The sequence below is a fragment of the Papaver somniferum genome, unplaced genomic scaffold (assembly GCF_003573695.1).
Source record: "Papaver somniferum cultivar HN1 unplaced genomic scaffold, ASM357369v1 unplaced-scaffold_118, whole genome shotgun sequence".
NCBI classification, from domain to species: Eukaryota; Viridiplantae; Streptophyta; class Magnoliopsida; order Ranunculales; family Papaveraceae; genus Papaver; species Papaver somniferum.
Genome location: NW_020620825.1, coordinates 6,718,712 through 6,728,911, shown reverse-complemented (window position 1 = coordinate 6,728,911; position 10,200 = coordinate 6,718,712). Strand labels below are relative to the sequence as shown.

At 38.1% G+C, this 10,200-nt stretch overlaps 1 long non-coding RNA gene across 1 annotated transcript; it reads left to right on the top strand.

The window, feature by feature from the left end:
- The first annotated feature begins 6,098 nt into the window (after positions 1 to 6,098).
- Positions 6,099 to 9,211, top strand: LOC113330598. Its single transcript, XR_003350348.1, has 3 exons — positions 6,099 to 7,669; positions 8,332 to 8,414; positions 8,961 to 9,211. It is a non-coding gene; the product is annotated as an uncharacterized LOC113330598 (long non-coding RNA).
- Positions 9,212 to 10,200: the final 989 nt, after the last annotated feature.

The window sequence follows — 10,200 nt, the reverse complement described above, 5'->3', positions numbered from 1 at the left end:
AAGAACCACAAATTGAAATGACGAAATATTGGGAAGAATCGTAGAATATTGCTGAATATTCAGTTAACGATTAGAGATAATTAATTGATGGCTCTACACTAGCAGGCATGCTGTCTAGGAGCATTAATTATCTGAGAGTTGAGAGATATGAGCTTGTTGAAACGTCACATATCTTTCACATAGTCAGGGAAAACATTGTTACATCCTGAAGACGTTATCTCTCTATACTAGCAGGTAAGCTGTCTATGAGCCGTCCAATCGTTCGACTCTATATAAAAGTGATTACTGATATTGCTCAGTATTTATGAGATGTGTAGTTTCCTCAGCTGAGAGACTACACATCTACATATACTCTGAGAGACAGCCTTCCCAGTCAGAGATTTCATGGCATGATCTTGCATCCTTCAATGAGAGACATGAGCCTCAATACTCATCTGATTGCCGGATCAGGAGCATGTATAATTATGGTTTTACGATTTTAACCCTTGTCGAAAATCCACCATCTACAATTGATGGTGTATTTTTGAGAAAGGCTAAAATCGTAAAATCATAGTCTTGCATATTCCTGATCCAACAACCAGATGAGTATTGAGATCCATGTCTCTCGTTTAAGCATGAAAACTCATGCCACGATGATATCTGACTGAGTGTATTTCCTCTCAGAGTATCCATAAAACCTCTGACTGAGTGTATTACCTCTCAGAGTATCCATAAAACCTCTGACTAAGTGTATTGCCTCTCATAGTATCCATAAAACCTCTGATTGAGTGTATTTCCTCTCAGAGCATACGTGAATATGCGGTCTCTCAATTGAGACCACGGCGTATTTCATCAACTGAGCAATTTCAGTATTCACTTCTATGTAGAATCGAAAATGATTGGACGGCTCCTAGATAGCTTGCCTGCTAGTATAGAGCGATAACGTCTTCAGGATGTAACAATGTTTTCCCTGACTATATAGAATAGATACATATAGAATCTTAATGATTGGACGGCTCCTAGACAGATTTCCTACTAGTATAGAGTGATAACGTCTTCAGGATGTAACAATGTTTTCCCTGACTATACAGAATAAATATGACACTTCTACTAGCTCATACCACTCAATTCTCGAACAACTATAATGCTCTTAGACAGCTTGCCTGCTAGTATAGAGCCATCAATTAATAAATTAATTATTTCTAGTTGCAAGATTCATTAATTGAATTCCTAGAAAATATTCTACATACATCATAATATTTCATTACTTCACTTTATGGCCTTTCCCAGTAGAATTCCATGGGTTAGTAATAAATATTAAACGCACGGGCATCTGAGCCACCACCGAGGAAATGGTACAAGTGTACTTAGCAATAATGCACGAACGAGCATTCAAAAAAAAATACGAACGAACGAGGAAACCTATACAAAATAGGGAATACAAAAATAATAAAAAAATATTAAAAGGGCGCCTAGGGGTCCGGGCCCACCGGCCGGCTGGTCGTGCCGCCGTGGTCGGTCCCATGCCTCTTCCTTTATTTTATCTGATTTTTTTATTTTTCCCTGATCTCAAGAAAACTCCTTCATTCGAGCAAACTTCATTGATTCGAGCAAAACTTTTATTTCCTCAGGTGAAAACAACATAAAATAAGGAAGAGTGTCACGGGACCGGGCTTACTGGACGACCATGCTCTAGCCGTGGCCGGTCCCACAACCTCTCTTATTCCTTATTTTATTATTATTCCTCGTCTCATGCAAACTCCTTCATTTGAGCAAACTCCTTCGTTTTAGCAAAACTCATCAGTTTCATCATATTTCCTTCACATGATAAATATAATATAAAATAGGGAAGGGTGTCACGGGACAGGGCCTACTATCCGGCCGACCATTCCCTAGCCGTGGCCGGTCCCACACCTTATAATTCCTAATTTTATTATTATTATTATTTCCTTCATCTCATGAAACTCCTCCGTTTGAGGAAAGCCCTGATTTCTCCATATCTTCTCAAATATTGCTCAAACGCGCACAACAAAATACCAAAATTCTCAGGATTGAGACACGGACACTATGGTGACACGGGCATATTATCTTGACCGACCAGGGTCGGCCCTTTGGCTTGAAAGAAGCTGATAGGTGTTTAAAAACATCTCTCTAAGTATCGATTGGTTATGCTTTCTTAGATAGTTTTCTTGTGAAAGTGTATTATTAGCTTTCTTTTATATTTTATGGGAATTTTGGAGCTTATTCCCGAAAAGAACAAAAAATCATCTAATTAGCCAAAAGAGAGGCGGAATTATAAGAGAATTTTGTTCTCTTCATATTTTTGGTCAGCGAGCTGGAGATTTGATGATTCTCAAAGAGCAATAGTGGGATAAGTGGGTCAGTAGTGCTGAGACCATTTGAAGTTGGTGGGATTCGTTTTAGAAACCGTCAGTTCACAAGAGAGAAGAAGGACCAAGTATGTTGTTGTTTCCCACAGCCGTCGACCGAATCTGCAGGGAAGAAGTTGAAGCTGATGCCATCGCTCAAGGGAAATTTATGGAAGAAAATAGAGTATTCAGATTTCAGAGAGGTTCAAGTGCATTGGGTTCTATGTTAGGGTACCGACCCTAAACTCGTCATAAGCCCATGGGTAGAACTCAACTCGAAAACTGGTTGACTAGATGAGGGAACCCATTGACTTATAAACTACCCAATTAAGCCCCATCTAGCCAATGTGGGACTAAGGTCCCAACATCCCACCACGCTTCCAGAACCAACGTCCTCGTTGGCCCACTCTATCGACACTGAACCGGCGGTATCCCTTTCCTTATGGCGGCTCCACTCGACTATCAGTATTCAATGCAGTGACAACTACGCCCATACATAGATGCCCCTACACCTTAATCCAGCCTATAGGTCACCCATTCCGTTGAGCGGGTATGGGTCGTGGTGGTTGGCCCTGATACCAACGGACCGCATCTCCCTTGAGATGGAGAGCAGCCAAGGATACTTTATCGACATCGGTAATACCACGGAGACTAAAGTATTCTTCTGCCTTAAAAAGCCAGCCTTCTGCATCATCTTCGTCAAAAATAGGGAATTGCACATTTATTGTTTTCATACCAGTATACCGTAACTTTGCAAGTATGGACTGCAATTTTTGACTGGAAGTTATGCGATCTGCTCGTATATTTGCCAGCAGCGTATCGAATTGTGTATTCGGCGACATCGTCAAAATCCAATAGAAAAACTTGTATGTTTGGAGAAAGAACGAGAACGAATACCTAAACTTATACTGGTTTATGGTATTAATGGACGACAAGGTAACATAAGCAAAAACTTAAAGCAAGTGTATAGTTACCCGACCAATAATAATGATAGCCTTATGTACGTTGTTATCGCTCCCCGTTGACAGTTGATGATAGAAAATGAACGATTGATTGCTGATAGGATACCAGATGATAGTGATAGCCTTATGTACGTTGTTATAGCTCTGATACCAGATGATAGGATCCTGATACTAATCACACAAGACCCTAATACCAACTCAAATCATAGTAACCATCTGATCCGTTGATTGGAGATCATCCACCATAATAAGCAAAGCTTACTTAGATTTGTTTCATTAATTTTCTTGGATTATAACCCTAGAACAAACTACGTATTTATATAAAACATAACTTAGAAAGCAAGGAAACAACCGTAAACTAATTACTAAAAGCACCCGTAATTCTAATTGGTGTTGGTATCCCAACATTCTAGCTCGACTAGAATGGAAGCTAAGAAACCGAGTTTGTGGATGAATCTGTGAGAGTTTTATTGCCGTAAACTCAGTGAGGAGACTAGCTCTCTGCCGCTCAAGTTGAAGATGAATGGCAGTTGATTAAGTTGTGTTTTGAATGTTTGTGAATGATTGGAGTTATGGGTTCATCTCAGTTGCAGGGAAGGAGATTTAGAATGGCTTCGATATCAACCTCAATGTTGTATCCCCATCATTAGCAGAATGCAGACAAGGTGTTCCTACAATTTCCTGAACGTGTAGTCTTCACGTTTCAAGCTAGGTTGTGAACAATTGGCTTATCCAAGTCTGCATGGAATGGTGAGTCTTTGCACAAGTTTAGGAGAGGATTGGCTGGAGAATATGAAGGCAGTGGTACCGTTGGTAGTTAATTGAAGCTGCAGTTGGTTGAGTTAAGGAATTGGCAGGTGTAGTCGTGCAAGAGTTGCTGGCATTGAAGTTTACAGGGTATTGGTGCAACGGTTGAGCACTGATGGTGTTTCTTGGTTGGAATTTATGAAGATTGTAGTCGCTGCGTAAGTCAGGGAATAAGATGAGTTACAGATGTGATGTGATGGTGTTTGAAATGGAGTTAATGGAAAAGAACATGTGCTGTAAGGGTTGAGCTGTTGGGCTGCTGCTGTTGACAGCCATTGACGGATAGATGGACGGAGGAAGTTGAGATGTTTTTGCTGGCAGTAATAGGGATGGAAGTGTTGCTCGATATAGGTGGACTGTGGAATATCAACGATAGAGTTGCTGCCATTATTGGCAGTCGATGATGAGGCAGTGACGAGACTGAACGATTATTGTTAGCTGTGATGGTTGGCAGAGTTTGATAACAGAGGAAATGGTGATGGCAGAGACAATGACACTTTGGGATAGTAACAAGCAGTGATATGTTGGCTGGGATGATGGAATCGAGAAGCGGTAATGGTCGAGTCTGTAATGAAACAGGGAAGATGGAGATTAATGAGAAGCTGGAGAATTGGAGTTGGGTATCTCCGAGAGAAAGAGTAGGTTGTCAGTTCTACGTGACTGACAAGCCAAGAACAATTTACACGAAAAGACAATGAAGACATGGGCTTGGATTCTACAGCTGCTGCACGAGCTCAATAGGTAGGCGATTTCTTTGCATGGCTAGATTTGGACGTGCATTATTTCGGAAGCCTGTAACTAGGTTTGGGCTTGGATTCTACAGCTGCTGACTAGTCTTGGCAACTACTTTGCAAGAGATGTGATGCACGAGATACAATTAGGTTTCCTAGTTTTCTTCAAGAATAGGTTATAAAACCTTATATACAGGGAAGCCTAGATATAATTTGAGATATCTTCTTTTCAACGTTTTTCTCCCCCTTAGGGGGAACTATCTCTTTTATATATTCTTTTTATTGTTAAGGATAAATTCAAAGTTCTAATTGTGAAGCTCAATTATTTACAAGTTTGTTTCAAGTTTTAAAGTTAATCATTGTGGATTTTCTTTACTATACCGAAGGTTTATGATTGATTCTTAGATTGGTTTGGGTGCGCAACTAGATTAGTCTATTAATCATTCTAATGCTAGCAGAGAGTTGAGTCGATCTGTAATTGTCGCTTATCTCCTACACAAGTAGAAATTCCAAGACCTTGCGGAAGGATTCTGTGGAGAAATTACGAGTAAAGACAACACCAGTAAGTGGACCGAGCGTACCGAGTTTAACTGCTGGGATCAAACCTAAATTCATAAATCTTAATGCGTTTGGGGAATTACATCTTGTAAGCGAACCTAAAGGAAGTTCTTTTGAATAGAATCCGGTAGTCGAGCGCTTTCGTATCCGGTGATACAAGGAGTTTTGGGTATAGCTAAGCGTACCTGCTATTCTACGGTTGGTGACAATTGATTATAAGAAGAGATAAACGGGTACAATGTTGATTTAATGGTTAGTAACGGCGAAGGATTTCTTCATCATATTTATCTTATTATCCTTTTTATCCTTCTTTTATATAAAGGCCCTCAAGCTCGTCTACACTATTTGACTAGTCAAGAGACGATTTATCCATTAGGGACTCGATTAGTTTAACATGAACATTAATTCATAGAAATTAATCTAACAATGATTTAAATACGAAACTAGTACCGTTGGATAGATCTCGAAAAGCTACGCGAAATGGACTACTCGAACGTGTCATTCGGATATCTGATGAAGAAGATATTATTAGTTTTGTTTAAAGGGAAAAATAGTTATTTCATAGTTAACCGACCTGGATTCCCTTAACGTTTGGGTGGGTGCATTTATCATGGGTTGTTGGCCTTATCATCAAAACGTGTCGACTCGAGAGAAGACTTTCACTTTCTTTTTTCTTCTTCTATTCTCTTCTTTTCTTATTTCTTCTTCTTGTTTCTTCTTTTTCTCCTTCTCTGCTCGTTCTTCTGCTGAGAGTCTGTGAGAGCTAATCGAGTGATCAGTTTTTTACTCGTGTGCGGTTAATGAAGGTTGATGTTGCTGCAGTCGATTGAGTTATGGAGGAGGCGGAAATTTAGGGTTTGAGGAATAAATGAGTTAAGGTTTGATTTGAGGTTTAGAGAAGAATTAGAAGATGAAGATGATGAATTCGGGGAATTGAATTAAGATGGGGTTGTTCTTAATTAACGTTTGATTGAATCTACATGGTTGTTTGAGGATTGGATATGATATTAGGGTTTCTGAATTTGACTCAGAGATGAGTTCGAAGAAGAATTAAGAGATGGAATTGGTATTCTAGGAGAAGGAATTGAGATGGGTTTATGTCTAATTGAGCTATGAAGTTGATTCAGTGAAGAATCGAGGGGTTAGCGTTTCTGCATGTTGAGTTGGAATTCGATTTGAGCAAGAATTAAGAAGATTGGTGGTGGTGCTGGAGTTGATTGAGGTCAGGAAACCGAGTGAAGGTAAATCAAGTAGATCTGGAATTAGATTTATCTTGTTCTGAATTTGAATTATATGTTTTGGTTTCTGAATTAGGGTTCAATAGAATTGTTATGAATATTGATATTTGTTTGTATTGTTGGTGAAAGAAGAATGAAGCAATTTCAGTTAGGGTTCTTAATAAAATGAAGTTAGGGTTCATGGGTTTGATCTGCAAGTGAAAGAATGTCAATTCAATGGATGTTGTTACTGGGGTAAGCTTTTAATTGCATTAATTGGATACATGAAAGATGAATCATTGAATTGTTGAATTTTATAGTTGTTATTGAAATTGTATTATGAGATGGAAATGGAGCAGAACTGTGGATGAAGTAGGTTTGTATTGAACTACTGTGAACTAGATTAAATAGAGAAAGTACAAGAAAATACGAAGGTTGAATTGGTGTTGCAGGTTTGAGAATGTCTGCAAGTGGTGGTGTTCATGAGTAACATGGATTTAGAAATGGAATTGTAATTGTGCTTATTACTGCAGGGCATAGATGTAGTCTTAAACTCAGCTGGAAATGCAACCGGTGATGGTGTTTTTGTGTTCTAACTGGCAGTTGAAGTGAAGAACATGTTTGAGATGTGTAATGGGGTGGTTCTGTAATTGTTGGTGGCGCTTATGGGATGGTACTGATGAATTGAACTGATATTGCTGGTGGTGATGGTTTGTTTAGGTCATGGTGATGTGCTGTAGTGAAATCTGGTGGTATGAGTTATAGGAATGAATGTATAGATATTCTTGTTGAATGGAACTGTGTTAGTAGTGAAGATTATGTAATTGGAAGAGATTGGATGTGGGTCTAAGTGTATGAATTATAGATGGAAAAAGTGATTGAGTTGAGATAAGTCTGGTGGCAGATGAAGATAAATCAGATTCAGAGTTGGAGATGGCGCTGTTGTTTCTGTGTTGAATTGAAAGAGAAGAGAATATGTGAGAGTAGTGATTGTAGAATCCAGTTTGGGTAGTCTCTTTGAAAGCTTGCTAATACTGCAATTACAGGTAAGCAGTGTTTGTAATTGTAATTGAGTTTTGAAGTTTGCTTGTAGTTTAATATTGAAATGATTAAGAAAATAAAATGTTGTAACATGAAATTGAGTTAGAGTTGCATCTGTGAGAGAAGAACCCTTGTCATGTCTGACTGAATTTATTCAGTCTGTGTTAGTTTTGCCCTTAGATGACTCAGTTAATCTGACTGAGTTGAATCAGTGTTAACTCACTGAGTTTCTCTTTTGACCTGAGTTGACCAGTTCACCTGACCTTGACCCGGTTGGATCGGTTGACTAGATCTAACCTTGACTGTTAACTTGACCTTTGACTGACGCTTACCGTTAGTTGACCCATTGACCGTTAGTGACTGTTAGTTGACTCAGATGGAATGGACTTTAGTTAATGGGCTTGTTTAATGGACTTGGGATTAGGGCAGTTTTCCTAAGTAGACATTTTGGACCTCTTGTGGTCCGAATTAGCATTTGATTTCTTCTACAAAGTTGTAGATATTCATAAGACTTATCTACGGACTATAGAACAACCTAATTGAATTAGTAAACCTTTAGATATGCAAGAGATGGATACTGAAGAGGTGTAGAACCATTAGTTAGACTTGTATGATTCTTGTGTGAGCCTTTTTGGCTAGTTTCTTAGACTTCTTGTGTGATTAACAGTTAGTCAATTAACAACGCTCGATTCAAAGGATGAAGCAGTGGATCGTGGATCTCGAGGTAGGCGTGGTTTGTCATCAAAATAGGTGGGAATACTTTTGAATCTCTTGTAACCCTTGATGTTTTCTTTTACAAAAGTTTATGTTTATCAAATTCATGCATTGTCTAGTTGTGCATTCCATGCTTTATTTAAATTGCATTACGATAATTCTGTTGATTATGTTAATCTTTCCATGGTTTGGAAAGGACTTGTAATGTTTTGTTGTCAATATGAATTGTTATGGGAAATGAGAATTTCCACCTGTGGTATATAGGATACACTCCTTCACATTTATACCTAGAGATTTTATGATATATTGGTCGGCAGTTTGCGAGTTCGAAATTGTCGATATCAATACTTATGATTAGGTGTGGATTTGCAAGTTCGAAATTGCACAACCATAGTATACATTGTTTGAAGAAGGAGTTTGTCCATATACATGTTTGTTTATTTCAGTGACTTGGTCACTATTTAATGTTTGGGAAAACATGTATTTTTTTCCAAATCTTGCATATGATTACTTTAAGGTTAAATGTTATTCCTGTTGGGAATCCCTTTTAAGGATGATGTGCTCACCCATTCCCACTTTCAGTTTCAGAGACAAATCAGAGTTGCGCAGCGAAATCTTCGAGGCGTTTGTTAGATTACTTCTGCTATGTTTAATATGTTGTATATTCTATTTGCAAACCATGGTTATTGTATATGTATCATTTGAGAGAAGTTTTGTGTATATATATATATATTTCAGAGCGGGGATAGTTATTGGGTTTTAAGTTCTGTAGCAGATTTCTTAATTGAATGCTTAAATATACGATTTGGATTCTTAGTGCCTCTGTTTTTAGTTAATCTCTTGGATTAGTCAGCTGCTAGCTTTGGGGCGCTACATTTTATATTTTCGCTGATTTAGATAACATATCAATTGCATTACTCTTCCTGGGAACGATCCTTACTACCGCTTTATTACATGTTAATTAGTGGGAAATATCTTATTATTTTGTTGAGTAAACGACGCTCGTCAGAAGTCGGTCTCACACATCTTCATGATTTGACTTAATTTGTTCACATTGGATTCAAACTATTTCCAAATCACTTGGAATTTCATCAAATGATCGTCAGTAGGTCCCATGACCAGCAAGGGCGGTTCCATAACTTCTTGTCGGTACCTCACTTCTCCATAATTAGGTTTTATTACCTAATGCTCAGACAAGCACTATTTTCAGTAAATGATTAAACCAGCATTTAATCACTCTTTCACCAACTGGTCTTCAAAGGACTTTGGTATTTGCTCATTCGAGCATTTGGGCACTACATGGCCGGCCCATCATCCCATGTAGCCGGTCCCTCTCTCACTCAATGGTTGATTTTCAATAAATCATCAATTGATCAAAATTAGGGTTTCGAATGCAATGTTCCTCAAAGCGTATTTCTGAGCAGGTTCAAACACTAATAATTTTATGTTGATCCTGCAATCAATATTTTAATCGATTATACTCGGTCCAGTTGCCAGTATCTTAAATTAATTTTTTATTCGGTCCCGCTACCAATAATCCGTCAAACGAGCAATATTTCCTCAAACTAGGAATATTGATTCAATTATCAATATTTAATTCATCATACGAGAAATATTTGCTCAGACTATAAATATTGATTCAACTATGAATATTCAACAGTTCATCGAATGAGCAATATTTGCTCAGGACTATTGGTTTAACTATCGGTATTCAACAATTCATCAAATGAGCAATGTTTACTCATACAAGCAATATTTGTTCACTTTAACTATTAACATTCATTCGACAATTATACATCTGTCTCAACAGACATTCAATTCA